At 36.2% G+C, this 14,154-nt stretch overlaps 1 protein-coding gene across 1 annotated transcript in view; it reads left to right on the top strand.

Annotated features, from left to right (window-relative positions):
• Window positions 1-14,154, top strand: part of HS6ST3 (heparan sulfate 6-O-sulfotransferase 3) — a 651,074-nt gene that overhangs the window by 316,491 nt on the left and 320,429 nt on the right. The gene's annotated exons all lie outside the window — the stretch shown is intronic.

Here is a 14,154-nt window from a genome sequence, read left to right as displayed (position 1 = left end):
AGTATTTTATAACGGACTGTGTGTAACCTGACCAACCCATGCCCTGGAGAGAGACACTATCTTGATCTTCTAGGACTGTTTGCCATACAAAAACTCCTGAAAAGTGAGGGCAGAACAAAAGCTGATACAAGATGTGCAGAAACACCTTGGCGATTTGTTTCTCAATGCTGCTGAGTGAAAATGACCGGGCTCTGCCTCAAGCCACTTCTCCACGAATAGCGTTATCTGCAGCGTTCTTTTAGCAGTACGTGGAGGTAGAAGAAAACCAGTTCTAGTATATTTTTATTGCAGCCACAAGTCATCTCATTAGCTGTTGGTGACTTTGCTCATTTGGAAGGCTGCCAAAGTCATCACACACCTGGAAATCAACAACAGGAAGCTAGGATTGCATCCCAGAACCCCTGGTACATAAAATTTCTTCTTACCCCTACCTCTGAGTAGTCTAGAAAATTTAAATATTTCTCGACCAACTTTTGCTGGTTATAGTTCAGTCAGCCTTAACTGAAACATTGATAAAGAAATCAGTGTCTGGGGGCACCCGGGTGGCTCAGTCGTTAAGCGTCTGCCTACGGCTCAGGTCATGGTCCCAGGGTCCTGGGATCGAGCCCCGCATCGGGCTCCCTGCTCGGCGGGAAGCCTGCTTCTCCCTCTCCCACTCCCCCTGCTTGTGTTCCCTCTCTCACTGTGTCTCTCTCTGTCAAATAAATAAACAAAATCTTTACAAAAAAAAAAAAAGAAAGCAGTGTCTGTCATAAGGGTAACTGTACTCCCCTTTCTGGGACTCCTTCCCTTAATTTTACTCTCCCTATTTTGCCCTGTTGGATATTATTGTAAGGAATTGTATAAGATCCTTGAGAGAAGTTAATAGAAAAGGGGAAGCATTTCTCCCTTCCTTCCATACTAGCTCACCCTTAGCCTTCTAAGCTCAAGGTGTCTACTCTCTTGTAGTGTTGGCTCTTTGGCAAGTAAATGCTGTTAAGCATTGAATGTGTTACACTGCGTCCTTTTGTGGGGTCTGTGGATCAGAGTCTGGGGATTAGGGCATGTGTTAGGAAGTAAATATGCCTCAGCTCTGGGCCACCAAGAAAACCATAGTAGGTCTGTGTTGATGCAGGGTGGAAGTGTTCACCAGCCACAGGAGGCTAAGATTTGATACCTTGGCCTTTTAATTTTTTTTTATTAAAAAAATTTTTTTTTAAGATTTTACTCATTTATTTTAGAGAATGAGAGAGAGAGTACGAGTGGCCTGGGGGAAGCAGAGGGAGAGGGAGAAGCAGGCTCCCCACTGAGCAGGGAGCCTATGGTGGGGCTCCATTCCAGGACCCAGGATCATGCCCTGAGCCGAAGGCAGACACTTAACCGACTGAGCCACCCAGGCACCTCTACCTTTGCCTTTTTAATCAGAGCTACTGGGTATGATAGCAGACATTGACTTTGGGGGTAATTTAATGAAAAGTGTAGTACTATGAAAATCTGATTTTGCTGTGTAAACCTAACGTTAATTTTTGTCATTTGTGTGAAGGACTTAGCATTTATCCCTAATTACCATGCAGCACAATGATTATTCATAATACTAAATATGTGTCAGATCAATGTTTTTAAGTTGCATTGATTATAACACTAAAATCTGCTATATATGATGCTCCATCTTCTTTCGGATGGTCATCTACTAAAGTATCAGGGCTTTCTTCTTACAACTTAAAACATTTAGGGTTTGGTTTTTTTTTTTTTTAATGAATGAGGAGATTCTTTTGCATTAGAAAAGATAAGTCTGGGGCACCTGGGTGGCTCAGTGGTTAAGCGTCTGCCTCAGCTCAGGTCATGATCCCAGGGTCCTGTGATCGAGTCCCGCATCGGGCTCCCTGCTCGGCGGGAGTCTGCTTCTCCCTCTCCCACTCCCCCTGCTTGTGTTCCCTCTCTTCACCGTGTCTCTCTCTGTCAAATAAATAAATAAAATCTTTAAAAAAAAAAAAAAGAAAAGAAAAGTCTGCAGCCAGTTTGACTGTGGGTCACTATGGGCAATAGAATCCTCATATCTTGAGGACAGTGGTAGGAATAGCAGGAGCACCAGCATTTTAGACTTTGAGTCTAGTAGCTAATTATCTAGTTCTCTTCTTGTTTTATTTCTGCCACTTGTCTTATTACTGAGGAATGATATTATTGAATTCTAAACAATATGATGTCTACCCTCAGGCCAATCAAGCAGAGGCATATGCAATATCTTTGATATGCCGAAATAAATTGAAGTTCAGGAATTAGCTGTGTCGGTGTATGGCTGTGAGGGATAGGTGATATAAATTCCTCCTTTTCCTACTTTATGGATGAGGACTCAGCTTTCTCCTCTACATTTTTGTCTGTCAGTCTGACTTGCTTTCAACACTGTGTATTAACCAAGACCACTTTGCTTTAAAATTTATTCATTTGCATGATGTTAGAATGAAGTAAAACAGAGCAAGACATCTTAACGGGATGTCCTTAAGAGGATCCCCAGTAAGCATTAGCTCTATAAATAATGTTTTCCCCACCTCAAGGGGGTTGCTTGAACATCAGTCTATCAAACACATATAGAATATCTGCTGTGTAGGCAACACATTTGTGTCCCTAGCCCTTGATAGATGAAGTTTAAAAGAAATTAATTGCTTATAAGGTTTGAACTTGAATGACTACTTTTAGTAAGTACATTTTGTATTGTTTTTGAAATAATATTTTAGTGATTAGATAATTTATAACTTTGTCTTTATTGTAAACCAGAGTGAACTGTTTATCCATGGTCAAGTGATCTCCTGGATTTAAGGTTGGTTTAAAACTCGTTAATGCTGGGGTTTATAATGGAAACAGAAAGCCTGTACTTACGTGAAACAGAACTAACCAGGCCAGTGGAATTATTGTAAAACAGTAACTTTTAAATGCTGATGATTAGACCTTAGCCTCTTGAGTTAAATATAGCCTCTCAGTTGTTCTTGGCAGAGTGATGAAGCTGTGTTATCTTTTGTGGAAGACCCAACCTCTCTGAATGCTTTTTATGACAACAGGTATGTTTAGTTGGACTCTGAGGCTTCATTGGAATTATAAAAACTTGGCTCTTGTAGGTAAATTTTTGAAAGAACAGATTTATTTTCTGTCTTATTATCTGGGTGTGGTAAGATGAACACAGTAAGTATACCACATATAAAGTGACAATGTTTTGATCCTTTTGTCATAATTACCACTGTGGAAAACTGAAGACGACTAGATTCAGTTAGCTGGATAATCAGCATTTTGACCCTTTGTTGCAAATCATTTCTGTTGTGTAAAAATGAGGATAAATGGATTAATCAGACCACGTGTTATCCACTTGCAATCTGTTTTCAGATGAGACAGAGTGGTCCCCTATATCCAGCTTTGAACGTCCAACAGCTCTCTACTCCAATTACACAAATTAGTGATGTGTAAATTCATGTTCCTAAGTGATAAGCAAGTGCATTTTTCTTCGTGATGTGTTACATATTGTTTAATCTTAGTTATATATTCTGTAATATATGTGTCTATTATGTGTATCTACTATACATATCCTTAACTTTGTCAGTTCTGATAGTCTAAGATTTTGGGTTCCTAGGGGATAATTTTACTTCTGTGTAATTTATTTTAAAGTCATCTGAGAAACTGACTTATGTAATTAGAGACAAATTAGGCAAAAGCTTTTTTCCCCTCAGTGATGGTGATATTTAAACTGAGATTTTCTTGTTCTAATCTGTTTTTCCCTACAACTTTGTTTATATGAAATTATAAAACTTTACTTATATTTATATCTAATTTTTTGGGCACAAGTCATGGGTTTGACTATGCAGACCTGACTTTGTAATATTTTTTTTTTAAGATTTTATTTATTTATTTGACAGAGAGAGACACAGTGAGACAGGGAACACAAGCAGGGGGAGTGGCAGAGGGAGAAGCAGGCTTCCCGTGGAGCAGGGAGCCCGATGCGGGGCTCGATCCCAGAACCCTGGGATCACGACCCGAGCTGAAGGCAGACACCCAACGACTGAGCCACCCAGGCACCCCTGTAATATTTTTTCAATCTCAGATTAAGCATTTGGTTTGCTGTATTTATTTGGTTTGCTTTATTTTTTATTTTTTTGAAAGTGTCGTCATTGTACATATTTATAGTAATTGCATATTTATGAAATAAATTAATCTCTTTGAATTTTTACCATAGCAATCCTTACTTAGTACATGCAGATCATTTTTAATCTCTGGAATTTATGATTGAAATATTTTAATAAAAGAGCAAAATAATAAGCAAAAAATGTTGATGTGTATAACATTAAATTCTATCAATTACATGGAAGCTGATTACAATTAGTTTAATGACCCTGGTTAGAATTCCTCCTCTTATTTTGTCCTTGCTCTGAAAGGTCAAACACTTAGTTATCCTCTTAGCCGAAATTTCTATCATTTGAATATGGCCAGATTGGCATTTATCTTTAAAACACTTATTGGAAACAGCCTAAATTGAAAAAATGCTTAACGTCACAAGCTTCATCATCCCAGGATGGGCCTCTTTAAAAGAAGCTCAAACGTCAAACAATATGAAGTGATTTCCCTTAACTTATAAGATAGCTGGTAGCTCAGGCAGTAGAAAGAGAAAACGGTTATTTGCTTGGTGACGATGTGGCAGTTACATAAATTTCATGTACAAAGTGAACACATAAATAGTATTTCAGAAACAGAGAATCATCTGAGTCCCTGTTGATTATACTATAGATGCTAGACATTTTAATGGAATTGTTTCTTAATTACTGAACTCTCTTTGATAGCCATGAAAAAAAATTGGATTGGACAGTATTGATTTCAAGCACTTCTGTTCCTCTTTAGGGATATTCTGAGCTGGCCAAACACATACAGATGGGCAGACAAGACTGCTTAGTTTGCCCTGTGCTGAATTTGATCCATAGGAACCTATTTCTGTATCAAGGAGAAGTAGCTCTGTTAATTTAGCCCTGGAAATCTCATCATTAGATACTCTTGAGTAATAAGATTTAAAATATTTCAGCTAAGATAAAAAGTGCATGTTGGCATTTCTCACAGTAAAATTTATTTTTCTTTATCTTTTTTTTTTTAAACATGTCAAGTGTTTCTTTGAGTTGTTTTTTTCCTCCATAAGAAGGCTAAGAGGGCATTCACTAGTAGATAATACCCCTATTGCACCCTATTCTGCTAGCTAAAAAAATTTTTTTTCTGTAGTACAGCATTTTCTATTTTATTATCTGGATGAGGTAGGATGAATACAGTAAGTATTCCACATATAAAGTGACTGTATAATCACTGTTTTGATCCTTTGGTTATAATTACTGCTGTGTAGAACTGAACAAGACTAGATTCAGTTAGCTGTATAATCAGCATTTTGACCCCCTTTTTATAAATCATTTAGGAACTGGGGGAAAATAGAATAATAAAAACAGAACCATTTTGGCTAATAACATGGTAACGCTTTTTCTTTTATCATTATCTGGGTTAACACAACTCCTGCTTTGTATTCTGTGTTCTCTTACTGTGATATTACCTTTATTCATTCAAAAACTATTTACCAAGCCTTACTATGCTCAAGGGTAACTGGTTGATAACTTGGAATCAAGAATACACTGCATATTAGGAATGCCAAATTTTATTTTCTATTTTAAGCATTTATACATACAATTGCACTTGCAGTAACAAAATTATATAAGGTGTATGGATTGGCTGTGTGACGTCTGATTTAGGATATTTCCATCTCATAACAAAGCACCCAAAGCAGTTTTTCTTTGATGTTTACTCCTCAGTCCTTCTAATGGAGCCATTTTTCTAAGTGCTAAAATAAAGTTCAGACTCACTCAAAGAAGTAGGAAGTAATCGAGAAGGGACAAAGCCTTGGCAAGCAGCACATTTCAGACTCAAGGTGCTCTGGCTCTGATTTGACTTTCTTTTATAACGTTTGGAATAGGTTCTAAGAGACTGTCCTGCCCAATCTGTTACATTTGTCAGGTTCTCAAGACAAAAAAAAAAAAAAAAGATCTTTGAATCGCAGTTTGAGATTTGAAATTCCCAGATCATATTTCCATTTCCTGATATACGTATTCTGAGGGAGCTGGGATATTATTAAAACCATCAAGGAAGTGGAGACTGCAGTAGACACTGATAAAAATGAAGCAGTTTGTAAGAAAGAGGTGATGTAAAAAGAGGGAGACAATTCAGATTGCATTTGGTCTTGACAGGAGAGACCCTGCAAGCTGGTGGTAGGTGTTCTCCTGAAATTATATTCATGCTCATTTGAATTTTATTAATTTTATCATAAATAAGGAAGAAAAAAATAAATTCCTTAAGGAGTCATCAAAACAAACAAAAATACATACGTTTTACCTTGTTCTGAACCCAGAATACCTGCATAACCTCAAAAAAGGGATGTGAAGGTCATCATTGAGTTACTTATAAAGATGGTCATCTTGGTCATTGCATTGGATAAGTCCTACAAACTGTGAGAATCATACGGATTTCAGGGCAGAGTATAAAGCAATAAGGAGAATACTGAGTATATCTGGAAATACAGGTACAATGCCAACTAGGTCAGCCTATATCTCTGATATCAGGACTAAGCGTGCAGTTTTGGAATAATGGTGGACTCTGATATTTATACTGTTGTAGTGTTGCAATGTGTTCACTCCTACATATTCACTGGGATTCAGGAGTGACTTTAATTGTGTTCTTGTTTTCGGCAATTCTTGGTACGATTGCATAGTATGTTCCTTTCCTAGCTTTGGGCACACAAATGGCAGTAACTTTTTCCCCAAGAATGATGCTCTCCAAGCTGTAAAGGGATTGATCAGTGTTCACATTTGCTTTTGTAACTTAAAAATGATAAATTGAATAATGGCATAATTAAGATCTGCTTTAATTAACTGGTTACAGTGTGTGCCTGTATTTGGAAAATAAAAAAGTTGCAGGAGTGATTTGAAGTTTGACCTGAGAAACATTTTGAAAGGTTATTTGCTTGATTCTTTTTGTAACTGTAATGATGATTAATGAGCATATTGGTTTACTTTAAATACTTTTCGAGTAGCTAAATTCACTATATTGCAATTATTAAAAGCAAGAGTCTCATTAAATTCTTCTACTTGGAGATCAAGATAAGGCCAAAATATTATACATGGCATAGCAGCAAAACCATCAGTTCTGTGAGAGTATTGCTTTCCCCAGGATTGGACCATTGTTCTGTATGTTTTTAACCCAGCCACTGTGCCATTATCAGTATGTGGGAGAGAAAGCAGACCCAACAATGGACAGAGAATTCTCGTTTCGGACTATCAGACATTTACCAGGAGTTTAAACAAACTAAAGGAGTTGAACTGTGAAAGTAATTTATTTGTTTGGAATTCTACTTGTTATTTAAGTTTGTTGATGGTTTTATATATAGAAAGAAATTTCTTTTAATTTGGTAACTAAGCTTCATTTCAGAGCACTTTCCTTCTCAGGGCTCATATTTTTTGTAAGACCCCATAATGTTTTGTAAACATGTATTTAGCTGGTTTATATTCCCTGAGCTCTGGGGTTTGGGAAACACACTGCTGTTTTCAGACTTTGACCTCAGCAGGGTCACACAGCCATTGGCCTGGTCCATACAGGCTTTAAGACTAGATGCTTGGTTATTGCAGATGCATTTGTCTTTCTTCAGAGAAATATGTGTGCTTCGGTATTGATTTTTTACGTCTTTATACTTAGCAGTAAACTATGGGAGGCCATTACTTCATGTAACAGTGGCTTTAAGAATTAGACAGCTCATACGACTCTAAATTCAATTTGCAGGTAGTTTTCACTTAAGGAAAGAGGTCTGGCAGCATGCCTGCTTGGCACAGGGCTACTTGAATCCCCTCTCTTTCAGTGGTGAGGTCAGAGCATCTTGTCAAGAAGTGTAACTTATGTTCAAATAATGTATGTGAGCTGGACATCTACTGCCAAAACCAAGCTGCCTGGGGGCAGAAACAAGAAAAGCATCATAAGTGCTATTGAACAACTCACTGTATGCTTTTAATTATCTGAGATTTACATAAGCAACTCCACAAAATGGGAGAAACACCCAATTAAATGACAGTAAATTTACTTTGCTGCAGAATTCAATAATTTACATCTTGGTTTCCCTGCATTGCATTAATTACCGATTTGGTAGCAGATTAAAAGGCATCTGGGTAAAATTTAACCTACATATATTCAAATTAACTACCGTGATTGATATATCTGTATTCACTCATTTATTCAGTATATTTATGTGCTAGTTACTGGGGAGAAAAAGACGTATAAACAGATATATACAGCTCCTGTCCTTCAAAAGCTGACCATTCAGCAAGGGTGATGAACACCTAAGTAAAAATTATCATGTGTTGTGATAAGGACAACAACAAAACATGGGATATCCATTTCTGTCCGTGTGAAAGACCACCTGATCAAATAACCATAGGGTGGTGAAAATGTATTTAAAAATTTTTTTTAAATGCATTGCTGAATGAACACAAAATGAAGCAGAGGAAATTAAAGCTGAAGCAAAAGTTGGAATTCTGCAAGGTGGATGAATTCCAAAGCTGGCTTTCACCCTGAGGGGTTTCTGCCAAATCCATGAGACCTTGAACCTTCACATCAGGCCAAGTGACTCTGCCAGATAGCTGGGGAATGGGTAATGCCTATGTTACAGAAAGTCCTTCTGAGAAGAAGGAAGAGGGAGCAGTCTCAAACTTATTATATGAGGCAAGCAAAATGATGGAGACAAGGAAGCACATAGATTAGAAGAAAGAAAAATTATAGGCTACTCTTCTCATAAACATAGTTGCAAATATCTAGTTAAAGTTGTAGCACATGAAATCCAGACACATCTAAAAACGATAGTATATAATGTTATTTCAGTAATGCAAAGTTTACTTAATATTAGGAAATTGGTTTGTAACATATTACCCAAACCCGTTGAAGAATTTCTTAAAACTCCCAGTGGTTTCAGGAAAAACTAAATTTGATAAATTTCGGCATCTATTTATGACTTAGAATAATTCTTGGTAAAAAAAAAAAAAAAAAAAAAAAAGAATAATTCTTGGTAACTAGGAGGGTAATGAAATTTCATTATTCTGGTAAAAGGAACTTATACAAAACCTACAGCAAACATCCACCTAAGGTGAAATGCTGAAAGCACTCTCTTTATAATCAAGAACAAGATAAGAATACAGACTATCACCACTTCTATTCAATGTTATTGGAAGTGTTAGCCAATGTAATAAGACAAAAAAAAAAATAATTGAAAGGCAGAAACAAAACTGTCATTGTTCAAAGGTTATCTGTGTAGGAAACTCAAAAGATCTATAAATGAAATACTAAAGTTAACAAGACAGTTTAGCAAATTGATGGATGTAAAATCAAGACATAAAAGTAAGTTGCATTTCTCTATATGAACACCCAGGAAGTCAGTGTAACAACATATGTAGAGTAACAAGAAATAAATCTAATAAAAATTTTGTAATATTATATTCCTATTTGAATAATGTGTGAGGTTAGAACTAGGGAACTAATATAGAATATCATAAATTATATTGCAAAAGATAAAGAAAATCTAAGTAAATGGAAAATGATATCATTCTTCTAGTTAGGAAGATGCTAATTTTTCCCAGGTTGGTTCACTGCCAGTTTAATAGGGTAGTATGTATTTGTGTAACTAGATAAACTTAAAATTTTTTTGTTTGAAAAAGGAAAGTGCAAGGATTACCAAAGACACCCATGAAGAACAGTAAGGTGAGGCAACCTCTTTCAAATAATCCAGCTTAGTTAACTTTATATTTCAATTTTGCCAGTTAACAGGGTTGGCTATGTAGAATTATGGGGTGAAATGTAGAGCACCCCACCAAACGCAGGCATATATGAAAACTTTATCAAGGTAGCATTGCAGAAAGCGGTAAATGTAAATGGTGATAAGGCAAGTGATTAATTAAACATATGATAAGATTGAAGTTGGATTCCTATCTTCCTCCAAAGTGATTAAACTTTTAGAAGTGAAGGAAAAAAATATAAAATGTTTAGAAGAAAATGTAGGATTATATTTTTATGACTACAGGGTAGAAAAAGATTTCTTAAACAAAGACACAAACAATGCAAGACACAAAAATGCAAAACCATTAAGTAGGGATTCAATTTGACCATATTAAAAGTGAGATATTCTTTATCAGAAGATACTGTAAACAGTGAAAAGACAAAATGCAAAAACATCAAAGTAGCAAAATGTACAACTGGCAAATAACTAGTATCCAGATAAAAGAACTTTCTCAAGAAATTAGAAAAAGAAAAAAAGAGAAAAGAAGAGGAAATTGAAAGACTCACAAACATATGACAGATGTGCAATAACATTATTTTTCTGGGAAATGAAAATTAAAAACATGAGATAGCATTACCTACCCACCAAAGCTCCCAAACTAAAAAGTGTCATGAGGTTGTGACTGCAGTGAGAACCTTAATTCACTTTTGGGATTTCTTAGTAACTTTAAACACTCGCACACTTTCATGATTCTAAATACGACTTTCTAATATACATCCTAGAGAAATGCTTGCACACTCCCGTACAAAAATGCTCATAGCATCATGCTTTGTAAGAGCTACTCTTGAGAGATAAGAGTAGAGCATATAAATAGTTATATATTATTCCATGGAAAGAGAGGAACCACTTTTCTAGTTAAGAAGTGGTCTCAGTAGAATTTGATCACCTGCTGGAAGGTAGCAGATGACCTACCTTCCGGAAGGTAGAGTAACAGAAAGTGAGAGCAGTAGAGTGATTTCTACTTCTAATTTGGCCAATGATGCCAATAGTGGTCCCATTGACCATGGTACTTTTTCTAGTTATTGCTATATATTTTTTAATTTTAATGGCCAGAGAAGTGCTTCTTACCTCTCTCAATTTAAAAACAGCACATAGTTATCCATTGTGTCCATAGTAAATTCAGACAAGACATTGCACATACACACTGTGCGCACACACCCACACAAACATACACAGAGAAACTCAAATGGCAAAGCAGATTGAAAAAGATGCTCCAATTCAATAGATATCAGTGTTAAAACTATACATACCCACCAGATTGGCAAAAACTAAAAGGTTGGAAAACACTAAATGTTAGGTTGTAGACAGAGACTCTCATTCTACTTCTAATGGGAGTAGAAACTGGTATAAATACTCTGGAAAACACTTTGATATTACCTAGTAACTTTGAACTTGCCCATAACTCATGAACCTAGAAAATTCATTATTAGGTAGAAACCCTAGAAAACGTTTGCATATTGTCACCAGGAAACTTGCATAAAAATATTTTTAGTGGCAAACATAGAAACACCCCAGATAGCCATTGACAGCAGAATCAAAATATACATGGGGGCTTACTCATTCAATGGGATACTACAGAACAATGAAAATAACTGAAAAGAAATGACACACACCATGTTATCATTTTTTAAATTGGGAACAATTATTTGATGGGAGGGTGCACTAGGTATAAAAGCTTCCTGGTCATAGAAGAAAAGGGTGGTGTTACCTGAGTGGAATTAGATTTTTTCATATTTCTTAGCAAGAAATGTTAGGGAAAAAAAGCTAGAAAAAATATGGTGTCCCTGGAAGCCAGTTTCCTTTGTTTTAATTATTTTACCTTTATGTATATGTTTGTAGTCTGTTGTTCCTGACTCCTACTTACAAGTTGAATGGGAGACAAACTTACTGGACTCAGAGTAAAACTGGAGTTTTCTGAATTTTTAGCTTTTTCCCCCTTAACTTGACATCACACCCTACTTTTCATTTTGGGTGGAGAAAGAGGTACAATCTGGGTAAATATTAGGGGGTCTGTCTAGGGGCTTGTTTGCATATCAGTGGTGGTACTTGTCAGTTTTTCTTCTATCTCGAAGTCTACCATGCTTGCTTGAATTCAGTGTGTCACATGCATAGATCTTTTTGTTGTTGTTTATGATAATTTTCAAAATACGATTATACTTTCCAAATCTCCTTGTGTTCCATCTGCCTTTAAGTGGGAAGGTCTCTCGGAGCCCCTGGGCAGCTCAGTCGGTTAAGTGTCTGCCTTCAGCTCAGGTCATGATCTCAGGGTCTTGGGATCGAGCCCCGCATCGGGCTTTCTGCTCAGTGGAGAGTCTGTTTCTCCCTCTCCCTCTGATCTCCTTCACACTCGTGCTCTCTTTCTGTCTCAAATACATAAAATCTTTTTTTTAAAAATGGGATGGTCTCTCAAACATCTCTATTTGATATGATGTTGAAAGAAAAAGATGGCAGGACAACTCACAGGAACGCCATATTAGCAGCTGGAACCATCTTCTGCTTAAATCTGTCCTTAGTCCCATTTTTCTTTAATTAGTCTCATAGGAAAAAAGAAGCAAGATCATGCTGCAAAATGGGATATTTTTGGAATTCTCATTATTCTTTTATAATTGTGCCCCTGGTCATTTTTTATCTTTACCTCAGTAGAGTTTCTAATAAAAACCAGGGGCTAGATAGATTTAATTTATTGAGCATCTACCATGTACAAAGTATTGTTTGGACTACACAAATATACAGGGCCTGCACCTTTCTTCAAGGAACCTATAATTCAAAGGGACAGAAAGTCACGATAATGATAATAAGTCATTGTAAATAATGTGGCAATGAACATGGATGCACAGATATCTCTTCAAGGTATTGAGTTCATTTCCTTTAGGTATATACCCAGAAGTGAGATTGCTGGATTACTTGGTAGCTCTATTTTAATGTTTTGGAAACTCCATATTGTTTTTCATAATGGCTTTACAAATTTACATTCCCACCAACAGTGTATAAAGGTTCCCTTTTCTCCACATCCTCACCAAGACCAATATTTATTATGTTATCTTTTTGAAAATAGCCATTCAAAGGTGTGAGGTGGTATCTCATTTTGGTTTTGATTTGTATTTCCCTGATGATTAGTGATGTTGAGCATCTTTTCACATACCTGTTGGCCATCTGTCTGTCTTAGGAAAAATGTCTGTTCAAGTCCTTTGTCATTTTTAAATTGGGTTGTTTGGGGGGTTTTTTGCTATATATTTTGGATATATATTTTGAATTAATTGTTTATTAGATATTAGGTTTGCAAATATTTTCTCCTATGGTTGCCTTTTCATTTTGCTAATTGTAATTTTTGCTGTGCAGAATCTTTTTAGTTTAATGTAGTCCTGCTTGTTTATTTTTGCTTTTTCTGCCTGAACTTTTGGTGCCATTACAGCATTATTCATAATAGCCAAGATATGGAGACAACTAAGTGTCCATTGTCAGATGAACGGATAAAGAACTTATGATATATATATATATATGGGAATATTATTCAGCCTTGAAAGAGAAAGAGATCCTAACATTTGCAACAATATAGATGAACCTGGAGGGCTTTGTGCTAGGTGAAATCAGCCAGACACAGAAAGAAAAATGCTGCATGATCTCACTTATATGTGTAATCTGAAAAAGTTGAATACATAGAAGCACAGGGTAGAATAGTGGTTACCAAGGGTGAGGAGGTAGGGAAAATGGAGAGATGTTGGCCAAAGGATACAGCTACAGAGGATCTAGTTATGTAGGAAGGTTGCTGTTATATAGAATGAATAAGTCTAGGGATTTAATGTACAGAGGATGACTATAGTTAATAATCTGCATTGTATACTGGTAATTAGCTGAGAGTAGATTTCAGGTTCTCTTACCACATAAGCACAAAAAAGGTAACCGTGTGCGATGGATATGTTATTTACCTTGACTGTACTAATCATTTCAGTATGTATATGTGTATCAGAACATCATGTTGTACACCTTAAATATATACAATATTTATTGAAAATAATAATTGTTATAAGAATAAGCAATAGCAACCACAGAATTAATTTGAGCATTTCCTAGATGATAAGCAGTCTCCATATGTTAACTCACCTTGTCTTCCTAAACAACTACATCACATGGGTACTATTTGGCACCATTTTGCAGATGATGAAATTGAGACAGGGAAGTCAAATCATGTGCCCAAACTCATATAACTACTACAAGGTGCAGTCAGAAGTTAAAAAAAAAAAAAAAACAGGTAGCCCAATTGAAGACCCACTTTTTTGTACCCACTGCACACATGTCATTTA

Source organism: Mirounga angustirostris, unplaced genomic scaffold (genome assembly GCF_029215605.1).
Source record: "Mirounga angustirostris isolate CCGP_5_RB_7025 unplaced genomic scaffold, mMirAng1.0.hap1 SCAF_3, whole genome shotgun sequence".
Taxonomy (NCBI): Eukaryota; Metazoa; Chordata; class Mammalia; order Carnivora; family Phocidae; genus Mirounga; species Mirounga angustirostris.
The sequence above is the reverse complement of the archived record's forward strand: the minus strand, read 5'-3'. Positions and strand labels throughout refer to the sequence as shown.